Consider the following 15,715-nt stretch of genomic DNA (forward strand, 5'->3'; position numbering starts at 1 on the left):
TAATATTCTTCCGATAGTTGTTTTAATCTGAATATTTCTTTAATATTATTTATGATATATTCTAGATATAACATATCTTCGGTTCTTTGGTACATATATAAATTTTCCTCCATTAATTGTTCTAATAGTTTTATATCTTCCATAGATTTTATCCAATATTGTAAATATTCGTAGTTCATTTTAATCTGAATTTATTTCTAAATCATACCATTCTATTCTTTCGAAGCCTAAATCATGTAGGTCTATTTCATACCATTCTTGATTTAATATATCTTCTGATTCGTAATCATTAAATATTTTTTCCCATATTATTCTTCTTAATTCGATTATTTCTATATTTTTAAGTACATATAAGATTAAAGTTTCGTAGTTTTTTATCATTTCATCATGCATGTATGTAGTCATGTTCTTTATTATGCAGGTTTTTTTATTTCAAATTATTTCTTCCTATCATATTCATAATTGATTAAATTCATATTAGATCATTATGAACTAGATTATCTTTATCATGTTTTCTTGTCACTACTGGCATCGTACTTTAGCGGATACTTCCTTCTTATCAGCGCCTCAACTTTGTTTACTCCCCTAAACGGCTTCCTTGCCTACCGATTTCAACATTAGGATGACATAGTATAGAAGTTTTCTCCCTGTTTCCAGTGTGCTAATAAACTAGAAATCATGATTCAAATAATTCTAATACATAATAACTAACATAAATTTATTCAATCATATATATGATATTCAGGAATATATGAAATTGGTTCCGCATATTTTTTGAAAAATATACCTTTGCCTCTTGCTTAGCCATGAAATCTGAAATATAGCGGATACTTTCTTCTTATCAGCGCCTCAACTTTGTTTACTCCCAGATTCAATATTTACATTACTTTCATTTGTATAAGGAAATGATGCCTAAGCCTACCAATTCAAGATACAACTATACATTATAGAAACCCTTCACATTCCATCATTATCATTCATGAGTGTCAAATTGAGAAATAGCCTTTCAATAAGAACACATTTACATTCTATGCATGATCATCATTCTATCATTGAAATCACATGCATATCATTCACATCATAATCATTCATAGTAATTAAACACCTCCACCTTTCAAGTGGATCAACATCTCTAGCACAATTCTACTTCAACATGAAATTAGGTCATAACATTTCCCTTCCAAGACCATGAATTCACTTTCACCAAAAAAACCTTTCATTAATACAATTAGGCATGATTAGTGATACAATTCAACAATCTAAATCAATTTAGGCATAATCCAACAACATTCATTCATGATCAACAAACTCACTTCATAAAGCACAATTTAGGAATTGACTTTGGCTCCTTAAATGGAAAATTTGACAAGGATCAAGACTAACATTCCTTGCTACTGATTCCCCGTGAAAATCCTTTGAAAATCTTAAAGATTTGACCTTGAGAGCTTGAAGTGTTCACCTCCAAGGGAGGTTTCTAGAGAGAGACCTTAGGATGGGAGGGGAGGTTTTAAATTTGGATTTTGAAGTAATGAGATGAAAAATAGAGTCTAATACTTTTAATACTCTTAAAATATCATAATTAACATAAAATAACCGTCCCACAACTTAACTAAATTAATTAGCTAATTATCAAACCACCTCTCAACTTGGGCGAACCAAACCAGCAAACCAAGTGCAATAGACAGATCCCCATCCACAGACCGTGGATGGGTTGGTGCTTCATGATGTCACCTCATGATTTGCTGCTGGGGCTTGGTTTGGAGGGCCATGACTTACGGAGGCCATCCACGGGGCACTGATGGTCCTATGGGGCGTGGACCCCTTCCGTAGGTCACTCTATTTTTTACAATTTTCTAGTTTCAAGGGGTCTTGGAGGTTTGGCTTAGGGTCTTCCTCAAAGACCCCTAGGGTGGTCCATGGGGTGTCGTACCTTGACATTTAAACCCTCAACCTTAGCTCGGGACAACATCTAACCACCTCAAACCTCATGACAAATTCACACACTCACTAGTTAGGCTCTACATTATCCCCCACTTAGAAACATATGTCCTCGAATGACACTTAAAACACATTAAGAGGTTAATGATTCAAAAAAGCATCCCATAATGCATGCAACATCATAAACAATGCACAAAACTTAGGAGGAAACATCAACTCCAACTCAAACATGTTCAGTGCATACAAGAAAGTAGGAACTACATCTACAAACTCATTATGCACCAAAACTTTAACATTTCTCATTTCATTGGAGGCATTACCTTTTCCAACTCAAAATCATTCTCATCACAACATCACTAACCACGTTATGCAATTACTCTCAAAATCACATTTAGGCATGTTCAACAATTTCACTTCATGAAGCATATAGACAACTAATACTAAATGCAAATCAACATGAGGAACATAAGTCATGAAAACTCATTTTCTCATATAAACAAGAATTCAAATAGAACATGCATAACATAATGAGACCATGGAAACTCATAATCACACATGACTCCAAAAAAATGAAACAAGCTACAAGGAAATGTTTGTCTCAAGCTTGAATAGGAATAGAAGGAAAGAGATAAGGATATCAACACTGTCAACAACCTTACTATTCAACATACCATCCCCTACTTAGGAGAAAACCCAAATAAGGCTATTATGAAAAATGACATAGGAACCTCATCACAACAAAAGGAACTACAACTTACCGGCACCTTCATACGGATTAGCTCGTTTGCCCTCTTCGGCTTGAAGTGCATAGAAACGGTTCTTCTTTGGAGCATTAGGATCCGGGCCAAGATAAGAAGATTGGTTGGCCTCCCTTCCTCAAGCCGTAAGAGTAGGACAATTTCTCACTTGGTGATCATGCTTTCCACAACCATAGCACCCACCAGTACCGGCTAGGCACTTCTCATGATGCCTCTTCCCACAAGTGGTGCAAAGAGGTTTAGAAAATGGAGGTCCACCACCTTTCTCCTCATTAACCTTAGGAGCACTAGAAGAATTTTGGTTTGGAGCTCTCTTCTTGAACCAAGGTTGACCTTGCTCATCGGATCTACCCCTCTTCAACTCCCTATTCTTCCTCTTAAGTTCGGACCCCTTAATAGATTGAGCATACACCATAAACCTAGAAACATCCATTTCATTATAGAGCATCGCCATACGACACTCTTCCTCAACTAGTTCGGATATACCCGTCACATACCTACTCATCGCATCCCTAGGGTTAGACACCAAAGATGGAGCATACTTAGACAAGAGGGTAAATTTGAAGGAGTACTTTTCCACACTCATGCTACCTTGCTTAAGATTGATAAACTTCTCAACCTTACAGTCCCTTTTCTCATGGGGAAAGTACCTACCAAGGAATGCTCCCTTAAACTCCTCCCATTCTATAGGACCCACTTCTAAAGGCCTACTGCTTTTCCATTTAGTGAACCACACTTGGGCAACATCTTTCAATTGATAAGAAGCCAACTCTGCTTTCTCCCTAGAAGATACCCCCATAGCATTGACTATCCTATATAATTCATCCAAGAATTATTGGGGATCCTCTCCCACTCGAGCCAAGAAATATAGGAGGATTCATCCTCACAAAATCTCTCAACCTTGAGTCCATGGTACTTTCATTAGCATTCACCCTATGCCCCACATCTCGATTTACTTGAGTCGTCATGGCTTGGGCTAAGGTTAGAAAAGCCAACCTAATCTCTTCATTGGTCATGGCCGGGGGATCCACCGGAACTTGGCTGTCTTGAGGAACTTTGCCACCTTGACAACCTTGGGGAGGAACTCCCTCATTCATAATCTTTTCTTCCACTCTCCTTGTGGTAGTCCTTCTCGTATTCATATCCTATAAACACAAGAAAAGGATTAGTAAAAGGACAGTTATAGTGCTAAACTCTAAGGCATGACTTCAAGAATAATGAAAGAAGTGTAACTTTCTAATGTCCTATAGCCTCGCGCTCATAGATGTATTGCGGCTCACACCGATGAAAAAGACTCTACTAAATGTGGCTTGTGAGACATCAACCTAAAAAACCATTCCCAACAACCTTGTGCTCTAATACCATGTTTGTCACACCTGAGTCTAGACCCCGGATGCGACACGACGTACTCGACCCCGAAGGGGCCTTATACATGCCTCATAGCTCATTCATTGCATATGTAATAGAAATAGTACGAAATTAAAACTTTTTTATTTAAAACCATACAATCTAACATTCAAAAACATTTAAACGCAAGCGGAAGTCTATATCTCACATGGCCATAATAGACACAATCTAGAACAAAAATAGGGACATGACCCTTTACAATAGAAATCTAAAGTAGTCTATTACATGAAAAAGGAAAGAAACTTCTAAACACTTGGCCTTGGTCTATGAGGACATACCCAAAATGTCTTGGAGAACTCTAATCCAATCTCCAGTAGAGAGAATGCAATCACTTGCCGAAACCTACACTTGTAGTAAAACATGAAGAAGAATGGGTTAGCACATAAAGTACTAAGTATGATAGCCAAACAAAAACATGCTTAAGAAGGACATTTTTGTTTGAAAGTCATGATATATGATATTTTGGTAAAACTTCATGAACATTGATAAAAAGAGGCATAATATAAGTCACAACCAACATATAAGTCATATTTTCACATTTGAACATAATCAACATATAAGCCATTATCTTCACATTAAGCCTTCACCTCAAGTAACCCTCAAGCTATACCTTGTGCAATGTATGGATAGCATCCCATACCAGCACCCACACCAAGGTACCACCTTAAGGTCACCAAAAGTAAACTTACCATTCATCTTTTCCACCTTTACACAATAAGGCATATAAGAGACATAAACATTACATAAATCACATCATCACATTAAGAGCAACATCTAAGACAACTCTAAGTCATGCTTATGCAATGTTCAAGTAGCATCCCATACTACTACTCACACTAAGCACTCCTTTGAAGTCACCATAGATAAGGCACATTCATGTACAATAAGTCATGACAAGGAAGTAACTCATAATATAATCCAAGTATAACATGCATCTTTACATTTAAGCATATAAGCCAACCTTCTTCATTAACTTCATTTAGGACACATTCATTCATTAGCCATTAAGACTTAGAGAACTCACTATGACCCTCCCAAAGCCTACTCGTGCAATGCATAGATAACATCCCATACTACCACCCACACTTCATAGAACTCCTCAAGAAACCATAATGCACATCTCACATGATGGGAATAAGCGTTTAACTGACATAGACCATGAGAGCTATATCATGGAATTCGGTGTCATATAGCCCCACACCATAAAGAGGTGGCTTCTTGCCTAAGGAAAATCAATAACCTAGCTTACGTGGATCCACTAGCTAGACCTATGTGGGCAGATAGTTATGGGATAGGAAGATGTTCATTGGAACCTTGGCCTAACATTGGGAAAGTTTCCATCTTTCATATCCACTCGATGCTTAGCCTACATTCCCATAGATCATTTCATTCAAATTACATTAGTGTAGTAGGGAGGAATGCCATTGGCCTATCGACCTAAGATACATCATTACACAAGGAAAGAATGCTATAAGCCTATCGATCCATGTTACATTCAAGGATAGCTCTAGATTCCTCATGAAAGGAATGTCATAATATTATCGATTCATGGTTCTTCATTACATTCTTATACTCATGAAAGGAATGCTATAATCCTATCGATTCATGGTACATTGACTCATTAAGAAAGAAATGCCATTAGGCTATCGATTTATATTCATTAAGTCAAGACACATTCATTACTCATTTATGAAAGCTATCGATTCATATTCACCAAGTCAAGACACATTCATTATACAAGAAAAGGATGCATAAGCCTACCAATTCTAGATTCAACATTCACATTACTTTCATTTGTATAAGGAAAGGATTCCTAAGCCTACCAATTCAAGATACAACAATACATTACAGAAACCCATCACATTCCATCATAATCATTCGTGAGTGTCAAATTGAGAAATAGCCTTTCAATAAGAACACATTTACATTTTATACATGATCATCAATGTATCATTGACATTACATGCATATCCTTCACATCATATTCATACATAGTAATTAAACACCTCCATTTTTTAAGTGGATCAACACATCTAGCACAATTTTACTTCAACATGAAATTAGGTCATAACTTCCCCCTTCCAAGATCATGAATTCACTTTCACCAACAAACGTTTCATTAATACAATTAAGCATGAATAGTTATACAATTCAACAATCTAAATCAATTTAGGCATAATCCAACAACATTCATTCATGATCAACAAACCCACTTCATAAAGCACAATTTAGGAATTGAGTTTGGCTCCTTGAATGAAAAATTAGACAAGGATCAAGACTACCATACCTTGCTATTGATTCCCCACGGAAATAATTTGAAAACCTTAAAGATTTGACCTTGAGAGCTTGAAGTCTTCACCTCCAATGGAGGTTTCTATAGAGAGACCTTAGGAGGGGAGGGGAGGTTTTGAATTTGGCTTTTGAAGTAATGAGATGAAAATAAGAGTCTAATACTGTTAATACTCTTAAAATACCATAATTAACATAAAATAACCGTCCCACAACTTAACTAAATTAATTATATAATTACCAAACCACCTCTCAACTCTGCCGAACCGAACCAACAAACTAGGTGCAATCGATGGATCTCCATCCATGGACCGTAGATGGGTTGATGCCTCATGATGTCACCTCGTGGTTTGTGGCTGGGGTTTGGTTTGGAGGGCCATGACCTACAGAGGCCATCCACGAGGCGTGGATGGACCTACGGGGACGTGGATGGACCTATGGGGCATGGACCCCTTCCGTAGGTCACTCCATTTTTGATAACTTTCTAGTTTCAAGGGGTCTTGGTGGTTAGGATTAGAGTCCTCCTCAAGGATCCCTAGGGTGGTCCATGGGGAGTCACACCTTGACGTTTAACCCCTAAACCTCTCAACCCTATCTCAGGACAACATCTAACCACCTTAAACCTCATGACAAACTCACACACACTAATTAGGCTCTAGTTTTACTTATTCATTTTATGGGTCGCTACAGATATATACTCAAATTAATGTAAAGAAATAAAGAAGTGAAATCTCTAAACTTTACAAAATTACTTACTCATCTCTAAACTCAACATATTAAGTGATATAATAAAATACACTTTTCACTCTATTTCAGAGATTCTCTAATCGACAACCATCACTATGAGCTGCATGATGATACATCCTCGCCCACGCTGCCATTACTGTCCTATACCTTGTCGGGGTATAGAACACCTCAACTAAGTGGATACATTAAGCAATAAGGATTCATCTAAAAAGCATGTTTACCGTGTTTGTATTTATGGTCTATGAGGATTTTTAGTTGTCTAAACTCATCCCCATATCGGTGCTCAATACTACTTCTAATAATATATACTCATGCTCAAATGTATAAGACATACTCTTTCTCCAGTTTGAGATAATTTCTCAAACTATCCTCAATGAAATAGGGCTCAACTCAGTGAATCATAGTGCAACTCAACTCAGAGAAATAAGGCTCAACTCAATAATAAGATATTCAACTTAGTGAAACATAGTTCAACTCAACTCAGAGAAATATGGCTCAACTCAATAATAAGATACTCGAGGATAAAGCAACAATAAAAGATGCAATATATGAAAATCTGTAAAACAATAGATAGAAACTCAATTGTATATAAAAATACAATAATAACTCTTATTTGGGAGATTCTCTAACCGACAACCATCACTATGAGCTATGTGATGATACAACGTCTCGCCCATGCCAGAACTCTTCTATGCCTTGTCGGGTTATAGAACTCCTCAAATAAGTGGATCCACTAAGTTACTCTTAAAATTCAATAAGGAATCATCTAAAAAGTATGACCCTTTCTACCCACATTGGCATACATGGTTTATGGGGGCTGTGAGTTGCCTGAACTCTTTCCCATATCGGTGATCAACACTACTCCCAAAATATAACTTTGCTCATATGTTTTAAAAAAACATTTCTTCATCATCAACTTTGAGATTATTACTCAAAAGGTTTCTCTTAAAAGAGATTATACTCAAAAACTCCTCATGAACTCTTTTGGATTTCCTCTCTTCATAAATGTAAAATCATTTACTCTTAGGAATACTTAGTTCCCATATATCATTTTGGAAAAAAATTGAAACTTCACTCTCCTCATCCTCATCCACATTTACTCAAGTCTTAAAAAAGATTATAAATAATTGTAAAAGACATCTCAAAATAGGGTTCATATTGAATTATGGACGTGAATGACTCAATTCAAGGCTTTCAATAACCATATATAGAACTCAATACTTGAAACTTAATAACTCCGAAACTCAAGGACTCAATGATACTACTCATCTCATGAATGCTCGACTCATAGGGTTCATGCAGATTATGGGCATGATCGACTCAACTCAAGGGCCTCCATGTATAACATATGGTAATCCATAATTATGAAATATAGTTTCAAAAAGGATTAGGAACTCAATACTCAAGAACTTAGAACTTGAAAATACTACTCCCCTCAAAGAAACTCAATTTATGGAGTTCATGCAGAATTATAGGCATGACTAACTCGACTCAAGGATCTCAATGATAATGTAGACTCCTGAATACATTCTTCTTATTCTCCTACTCACTTAATTGAGTCTTGAAACAATTTATAAGTTATTGTAGAAGACTCCTCGAAAAGACTCAGAGGTACTTTCTCAAATTTTACTCTTTAACTCTTCCTTGAATTTGAATTATGAATTCAAGGGTTTATCATTCATGATAATTAATGAAGGTTTAATTAGTAGGGATTAAGAAGTGAATGAAAGCTTGACTCAAATAAATAAGTATGGAACGAGAATGGAGAAGGAAAATAGCCCATTTGTTGGGGTCTGATTGGCGCACTACTGGCTAGCCGCCCCAGGCCCTATTTATTGGGGGTCTGATTGGGCGTAGTACTGGTGCGCCGCCCCAGCCCCCATTTATTGGGGGTATGATTGAGTGCACTGCTGGCGCGCCGCCCTAGCCATAACCCAGAAACATTAGAATTTTTCTTCAATTTTTGGCTCTAATTCACCTAGAATCGATTGATTTTTTCCAAACTCTCTTAGAATCGTATACCCAACATAAGTGCACAAAAGTCTACTCAAAACAACCCTCAAACTCCTAACATTCATCTCAAGAACTCCTCAAACCTATCTTAATTCAAGAATGAAAGCAACACTTCAAGAAATCTTTTCAAGAACTTACAACACTGTAAATGTTGCCAGTACTAATAGTGGTGCAAACCTTGATAAAGCACACTTTGAAGAGATGTACAATGAAGAATTGCAGTTCTTAGCAAACCAAGTGAAGGGTTCTCGTTCGAACTATCCAAGGCTGGGAAGGAATCAAACTTAGAATAGAGATCGCAATGATAGTAGGAGAGATCGAGATCATGAATGGCATGACCATGGTGCAAATTGGAGGGATCGAGATGCCGACAAAGATTGATATGTGCCTCCCCATGAGCATGAAAATCCAAAAGAACCAATGGCTTACCTTGAAAACTTCTGCATCGAATATATGCTTGCTCGCATCTTGAATAAAGTAGAAGGATCAGACAAGGTGCTCAAGAAAATGAAATATGACGCTCTTCTCTTAACCAAATGGTCACATCACACTTGTTATCCATTAAACAACTGGAAACACAGATGGGTTAGATCTCATCTCATTTAAACCCAAGCCTAAAAGGGGGGCGGGGGATCCCAAGTGATACTTTGGTGAACCCCAAAAATGAGGCATGATCACCTGAACAAGTCATGCCACGACATTAAATCAGGCTCTTCTTGGAAGGGAACCCAAGTTTTATTTTGTGTTATTTGAATAACATTTGTTGGATGTGCAGGTTGAAAATTTGAAGTTTTGGAGAAATAGGAAAATGGGCTAGCTCATAGCCCACTCGGTGCATCGCTGAGTAGTTCGGTGATCCTGATATTGATCGCTTTTTGGACCAACTAAATGGTTGAATTTCTAGTAACTTTGGCAAGCTGAAAGGTATTCGACACATCGCTGAGTGGATCGACGACATTAATGAGGTTCGCTGACTGAGGCGGGAACTAAAGGGTCAAAGGCTTCCATCCATTTTAAATTTGAAACCTCTATTTTGAACTTTTCAGCCCTTGCACTCTCACAATTACATTTTAGATCTTAGTTTTTACTTAATTTTTGTGTGGGTGTCATTGTGTGATTAGAATTTGTCACAGTGCTCGCCTTTCCTTTTTCCTTAATAGTTTCCTTGTCTACTTCTGAGGTTGGTGTCCCAAATTAGCCTTAATTTCATGATGTGTTTTGAGCATGCTTATGAGTAGTTTTTGGATCTATTGTGTGTCTTTGTGTGTTTAATACATTGTTGAATATTCTTTGGTAATCGAGCATGCTAGATATTGTGTTTGGCCTAAATGAGTTTAAATTTCATGTTTAAATTGCTTAAATTGCGGATTTGCATGTTAGGCTTTTTGTGGGTGAAACCCGAGTAACCCAAATTCCACCAAACAACTTGAATTTTCCCAATGATGGATCAGGTAATGTCATTCTTAAGGGCAAAACCATTGTTTGGTCGAATCTAGGTGAATTGGGAGAAGTCTGACTACCCCTGGGTAGGTAATAGTATGGGTTAGACTTGAATTACATAGAATTGGGATTGAATTTACTTATCGTAGGTTGTGCGTTAAGAATTGGAGGTCAGGATAAAAATTTGGCACAATGGGCCATTTGGTGAGCTTAGTTGAGCTCGTTGAATGACTCGACAGTTCATCGACTGACTCCTCTCATCGTTGTTTTGCCCTGAAATGTTGTTATTTTGTTCTATAACTTTCAGTGATACTCTTGTACTCGCTAAGTTGACTCGACGTCTCATCAAACATCCTTAGCATTGCCATTTTGATGCCTCATTTTTGCTAAATTTTCTGTTACTTTCGGTGAGACCCATGTGTACCATTGATTAGGTTTGGCGAATCACAGAATCATCTGTTGTTTCACCGATTTGTGTTGATTTACTGTTATGTTGTTCTATTACTTTCAATAAGCACTCTAAGGCTCGCTGAATGAACTCGGTACCTCGCCAAGTTGATCGGCAAGTTTTCCTACATTTTAAAAAAATGTTCAGTTCACTAACCCTTTGCAACCGCATTCGTTTTGTTTGTTCATTTTCACAGATATAGCTAGACCAAAGGTTCAAGTAAAGGGTCCTCAACCTTGAAACAGGGCAAAAAGGGTAGTGATTTCTGCGAAGGTTGCACCTTCATGATCCACTAGACCACGACCTACTCAAGCAAGCGGTCGGGATAAAGGAAAATAGCCAGTGGAGCCCAGTTCGAGCAGCTCCAGCTCCGATAGTATGGGTGTATATTCCATCCACTTCACCATATCTTATTCTGAAAGTGTGGATGATATGGGGGTGTAGGACTCCAGTCTACGAGTCAGAGCCAGTAGACGATCAAACACTAAAGCACAAATGTTCTAAGTTGCGCTCCAAAGCACTGTATGATCTGGCACGACTCCTGGCACTCGCGACACCTCCACCAACTCCAATACAAACAGTTGAACAGGCACCACAAGTGCCTCCGGCCCAAGCACCTCTGCCATGGTCTATGAATAGACTTAAGGCTGGCGGTATGCAAACAATTCTAGAGGAGAAGAGGTTGTCCACATATGAGGTAATGGACATATATCTAGAAGTGTGGAACACACTCATGTTCCATAAATTTGAGTAGTTCACAAAGCCACAAAATTTGTATGTGCCTACGTGGGTTAGAGAGTTCTACCAGACTTATGACTAGCGACACCGTTAGAGTTTGTGGAGGTTTGTGTGAAGAAGGTTAAATTCAATGAGATGGACATAAATGAGTTGCTTGCTTGCACAGTCCGGATAATCCACATTGTGACTAGTATGCTCAAGACCAAGTCGTTAGATGGCTTGAAGGGGTGGTTGGCCCCATTACTATCTGATGTGTAACACCCATGGGTAGATGCGGGGGTACCAATTGAAAAAGAGATATTTGAATGTGGTTGCTAGGTACTAGTTCGATTTCATCAGCAGCACCTTGATGCCATCCAAATATGAGTCCATCATCTGGCATCCGAAGGCTACACTTTTAGGGTGCATTATTGATCGGGAATGGCTGAATTTCGGGTTGATTATTGCCCAGGAGATGTCCATGAGGGCCAAACAGAGTCAGACCTCATTGTCTTTCCAAGTTCTCATCAGTGATTTGTGTCGCTGGGCTGGAGTATCGTTCATGGCCAAGACTGATGTTGAGGTTACTCCTACCTCATCTACTGACATCAGGAGGATTGATGCTTAGTATATGAAGGACGACTCTGAGCGGAGGAGGGCAGCACCGGTGGGTAAACATCCCTAGGCATCCATGTAGAGACTATGGAGACTGATACTACTCCTCCTACTCTTACCGGTGAGCAGACAAGTATGCCTAGCTCCTTCACCCCTGCTACTTCTGTTGCTGCTACCTCATGTCCCCCATTGACAGAGACCATTTTATATAAAATGGGTCACTTCGACCATTCAGTCAATGTGCGTTCTTCGAGAATTGAGGCAGTTGTCCCTTTCATGATTGAGTGAGTTATTGAGGCTGCACTTGCTCCTATTCATGAGAAGTTACGGGGATATCGCGAGTTGATTATTGCCAATGTCCAAGCTTTAGATGCAATGACTGCTAGGGTAGAGGCATGTGAGTAGAGTGATCGACAAGACACTAATTTGGCAGCCTCGAGGGCTGATATTATTGGACTCCAACGTGATGTGGAAAAGCTGAATTCAACAGACATCTCTATGTTTTAGGGCGGAGTTAACATTCCTGAAGGCCCCAATTTAGATGTGCCAACTATTTCTGAGATCCCTCCAGCTAATGTGACCGAAGATGCTGCTATAACTGATGAGAGTGATTAGTCGGATATGCCATAGACTAATGAAGAGGATTTAGCGACTCGTTAGGAGGCAGTGTGTGAGGACTTGGAGGAACTTGAAGGTGAGATGGTCCAGATGGTTGGTGAGACTTCCTTGCGCGATACATCGACGATAGGTTCTAGTAGGTCTCAACCGTGTAGGAGGTCGTTGTGCAAATATCTAGTGTAGGAGATGAGCCAGGCACTGCTGCCCCGATTGAGGTCATGCCGGCCATATAGAGTTCATCTCAGGCATGGCCTGACAGGGGGATCTTGACTCTCCTCTACTTTTATTGACTTTTTAGACATTTATTTTCTCTTTCATTGAGAAGACTATTTAGTTCTTTTGGTGGGGTTATGGTATCTTCATACCTATCCCCTTGTGTTGTATTTTATTGGTAATAGAGTAGAATGATTAATTGATGATTGTATTAATTGCGTCTTTAAAATCTAGCTTGAGAAAGTGGATTTGATTGCCTCCTTACATACACAGCTTGAAAGAGTGGGTTAACTAAGGAATTTGGTTGCTTGGTTGTCTTATGCTGCACGAGGTTCGAGATAACTTACTTGAAACACAATAGTTGATTGAGAAATGACTATTGTACTTAAAACCTAGCCTACCCATTAAGATTCAAAAATTTTGAGATACTAGTAATCACCCATTACGCGAAATTAGCATTCAACTGATCACACTCCTACGGTCCAATCTCTACTTGTTTACTTTCCGTGTTATTTGTCTTAAATTGGTTACCCGAATCCCCTCATTTGATATTAATTGTTAAAACTTTGTGATTTATTTTAATGTTGTGAAACCTTTATTTCTACAAACGATTAGGACACGATTTTACTTCTTAATTTAATTCTCTACCGTATGACTCCTTGTGGGATCGACCCCAACTCTGAAGTAGAGATTGGACCTTAGGAGAGTGATGAGTCAGGAATTTCGACTCATTTAGGGCTTATTATTCAAGAATTTAGTATACTCAATTCCTATTTTACGCTCATAACTGATGTTATTATGTTGATATGCAGCAATGAAGGCTCAAGAGTAAGGCAAGGACATTTTGATGAAAAAAAAAAAGCAAAAAAAGCTAAAAAAGTTGAAGGAAAGCAAAGATGGAACTCGCCAAAGCCACTCGGCAAATCACCTACTGGACCTTTAGCTAGCCTAAAGTTCTAGCATAGTAGCCCATGAATAAAACCAACTTGGTAAGCAAACAAGTAATTCGGCGACACGCCGAGGAGATTGACGATGTCGATCAAGCTCGCCAAAAAATTCCAAAACAATTTGATGAAAGAGCCAAACCAAAAGGGCAAGAAGAGGAGCAACACGGCGGATCGCCGAACTGCTCGGCGAGCCTGACTTATTTCACCGAGTTGACTCCGTGCTGAAATTTTGGGAATGTATAAATTAAATTTTTAAAAGAAGAAAAGAAGTTCCCATAATGTTTACCTCTAAGTTTTTTGTGTTTTTACATTCTAAAACATTGTCTTTACAATTTTTCATATTTTTTTGGGATTGTGATTTGGAGATTGTAATTTTAGTTGGATTTCAACGTGATCGCTAGCAAATTAGATGGAAAATCTTTTTGGTAACAATTTCTTGTTTTTCGTACGTTTAGCTAAACCCCCTTATCTTAGGGGTGTGATTATGTAGTTGAATGTCTTAATTAGGTAATGAGTGTTGTTAGTTGCTGATTTTACTATTGTTTTGAAGTGGGTTCAATTAATTGTTCATGTTTTAAATGAGGAATTGAAGTTGCAAATTCAATTCTAGCTCAATTCTCTATGCTTACTTGAGAAAGAGTTAATAGAGTACAATGATTAATTGATGATTGTATTGATTGCGTCTTTAAAATCAAACTTGAGAAGTGGGTTTGATTGCGTATTTACATAGCCAACTTGAAAGAGTGGGTTAAAGGAATTTGGTTGCTTGGTTGTGTTATGCTTGTTGAGATTTGAGAGAACTCACTTGAAACACAATAGTTGTTTGAGAAATGGATATTGTACTTAAAACCTAGCCTACCCATTAAGATTCAATAACTTTGAGCAACTAGTAATCCCCCATTACGTGAAATTAGCATTCAACTGATCACACTCCTAAGGTCCAATCTCTACTTGTTTACTTCTCGTGTTATTTCTCTTAAATTGGTTACCCAAATTCCCCCATGTGATTTTAATTGTTAAAACTTTGCGATTTATTTTAATGTTGCGAAACCTTTACTTCTACAAACGATTTGAAAACTATTTTTGTAACGACCCGAGAGCACCCCCTAGTTGTTACCGGCGTATTCGACCTCGAAGAGGTCTTATACAAGCCCTTAGCATTCGTCATAACATGTATCATAACATAAATTCATGGAAAATTTAAAAGTCTTACTTTGGAAGTTCAACTTCACTTCATATATGAAAAATAGAATCTAACTTCGTCACAATGCACCATCTAGACATAGAAGTATCAAAAATGGGACTTAGCCCTTACATCAATAAGAAGTCTTAAAAATAGGAAGTACAACAATGTCTTTCAACATAAGAAAAAACTTAACATAGAAGCTAGATCATAGGGTCTTGTCCTTGGACTTGAGGACTCACCAACTTGGGGAAGCAACTCCAAGTTTCTTGAGAAGTAAGCTTGAATCCTTAACAGCCCGAACCTAAATGTTTGGGAAAAAGGAGAAAATATGGGTTAGTACAACACACGTACTAAGTATGGCTACTATGCATAAAAACCA

The sequence above is a fragment of the Solanum verrucosum genome, unplaced genomic scaffold (assembly GCF_900185275.1).
Source record: "Solanum verrucosum unplaced genomic scaffold, falcon-dt-bn FXZP01000156.1, whole genome shotgun sequence".
NCBI lineage: Eukaryota > Viridiplantae > Streptophyta > Magnoliopsida > Solanales > Solanaceae > Solanum > Solanum verrucosum.